At 41.3% G+C, this 2,487-nt stretch overlaps 1 protein-coding gene and 1 long non-coding RNA gene across 36 annotated transcripts in view; one reads left to right on the forward strand and one right to left on the reverse strand.

Moving 5' to 3' along the window:
* Window positions 1–2,487, forward strand: part of dlg2 (discs, large homolog 2 (Drosophila)) — a 291,611-nt gene that overhangs the window by 142,170 nt on the left and 146,954 nt on the right. The window lies entirely within an intron of this gene.
* LOC117955221 overlaps window positions 1,455–2,487 on the reverse strand; it is an 18,217-nt gene continuing 17,184 nt past the window's right edge. Inside the window, exon 3 of the long non-coding RNA XR_004658987.1 lies at window positions 1,455–1,468. This is a non-coding gene — a long non-coding RNA (uncharacterized LOC117955221). The remainder of the gene's footprint in view (window positions 1,469–2,487) is intronic.

Consider the following 2,487-nt stretch of genomic DNA (forward strand, 5'->3'; position numbering starts at 1 on the left):
AGGCTTGTAAAGAACAGTTCCTTTCTGTTGCACGTAAGTGGGACATCGAGGGCAAGACGACAACCATTGGGACTGACATTGCACATAATATGAAAATTATGTATCTGTGTCCTGTTATTTATCTTTTGGTATGCATTTCAGAAAAAAATTGGTTAGGATTCAGGTGTAATTGCAAATGGTGATTAATCCTGATTAATCCACTGAAAATTCTGATTAATTTGATTAAAAATTTTAATCATTTGACAGCCCTAATTAGAATCACAGTTTATTTAGTGTTATTTATTTTACACTGTTGAAAATAGGGCTGCATGATTATGGCCAAAATGATAATCACAATTATTTGTTGATTTTAACCAAAACAAATTTTGTCACATAGGCTGTTTTATAACTGCTTTCACATCCATATCATTCTTCCTCTTTTTTTAAATGTATTTCTGAGAAAGCTCCTTCACTTGTTTTCAACAATAACTGATTAAAAGGCAAAAGGAAAACACAGGCATGGGGGCCTCCACAACCCTTGTTCTCACCCTTTTCAGTCCTTTTTTTTCATTGTATAGGAGCCAAAACCTGCTTATCTTTTGTCCATTCTTCATTTGCATGTAATAGTTACTGCTTGTAAATCTGCGCCCCTCTTGATTTCTTGGAAAAAACTCTGTCCCTGACTTGTTGTGGTCCCCTCTGCAATATTTAGCAGCGCTCTCTGTCCGACAGCTGTTGTCCAGAGTGCTGGATCATCTTGTGGTAGAGCGGTTGTCCGGCAATCGGAAAGTTGGGGGTTCAATCCCTGGCCCTGCAGTCCCATTTTTAAGTGTCCTTGGGCAAGACACTGAACCGCTATTTGCCCCCGATGCTGCGCATTGGACTGTGAATGTGTGTGAGTGTATATCTGATGAGCAGGTGGCACCTTGTACGGCAGCCTCGGCCACAGTGTATGAATGTGTGTGAATGGTGAATGTTTCCTGTAGATGTAAAAGCGCTTTGAGTAATCGTTAAGACTAGAAAAGCGCTATATAAATCCAGCACATTTACATTTACACTTTAGGTATCAATGTTTAGAGATATAATAAATTGGTGAAATGTAAGACAACAATACACAGCCATAAGTTTATGAGGCGTTTTACGGGGCCCTTGGTAGCTTGGGGCCTAAGGCAATTGCCTACTTTTGCCTAATGGTACCAGGGTTAGGGTTAGGGTTAACCCTAACCCACGGGTCAAAGGGCAAATTCAGACGTGTGTGTATGAAATGTCTGTATCGTCACTGCCCCACATTTTTATGAACTATGATATTCCGGCCATGGGTCACATCTCTCCCCCAGGTCCAGCAGCTCCAGTCTCACACACTATTACTCTACCAGTTGGAGTTAGTTGCATTCAATAAGTTCTTCTGTGTTCTTCGCCGTGGCGGCCGCAATAGCAGTTATGCGCGGAAAAACTGGTACAAATACAGATTTGCCCCTCATACTTAACACTATACAGCTGTGTTAATAAAAAAAAAAGACAAATGTCAGACGTGTGGACTGGTGTTGTGTGGCAGGGCTGCGCGGAGAGTAAGACGAGAGAGAGAGAGTAGAGGAGAGATCCAACACAGGAAGGAATAGGTAATGTAACGCAAAATTAAACCATATCGATATAACAACATTGCAGCAGATGCAAGGACATTAGCACCTGTGTGTCCTAGAGGAACTTACAGCTAACAGATGGTAACTAGCACCGACTAGCACTGTTTTCTATGAAACAACACAGATAGGACAAAATGTTGCGTTTAGTGGTAAACCTTGAGACCGACCTATAACCGACTGCTATCTGTTGAATTTTCCTCCCGTTACTCTGTCCTCTGTGACTGTCTACATCTAGAAACTAAGCTGCCCGATGCAGGGAACAACTCTGACTGGCACATGAGCAGACAGGGGTTTACGGAGCAATAGATGCGCTATGCACAAAAAACGGAGCAATCAATGAAATGACGTTAAAAAAAATTGATCGTGGGAATTCAAAATTGTAATCGGGATTAAAATTCGATTAATTGTGCTACCCTAGTTTGAAACTAATTTCTTCTTTCCGCTCGTCTACTACACTGTTTACACTGTTGTGCTTCTGGTGATTCTGCCGTCCGTCATGGTGTTGTCACATGGTCGTGGTCACGTGTTTGCAAAGGGTCTGTATGGTTTATAGCCTGTAAATAGGACATATATTACACACTTAAATCATGTTATTGTATTATTATTATAAAAAAATATTTTACAATATGTATGTAGTCAGACCTTTTTAGACATTGTATAAGTATGCAGTATGTCCTACTGCTGGCCATCCTTGGGGCGAAAATCCAAGAAGATTTAGTTGTGTTTTTCACCTGGACCTGTACGGTCATTTCTCCTCTTCTCTTGCTGCCTGGAAACTTGTATTACTCAGAGCTGACCGTCAGCGCTCCATTCTCTCTCTCACACACACACACACACACACACACACACACACACACACACACACACA

The sequence above is a fragment of the Etheostoma cragini genome, chromosome 13 (genome assembly GCF_013103735.1).
Source record: "Etheostoma cragini isolate CJK2018 chromosome 13, CSU_Ecrag_1.0, whole genome shotgun sequence".
In the NCBI taxonomy this organism is placed as follows: Eukaryota; Metazoa; Chordata; class Actinopteri; order Perciformes; family Percidae; genus Etheostoma; species Etheostoma cragini.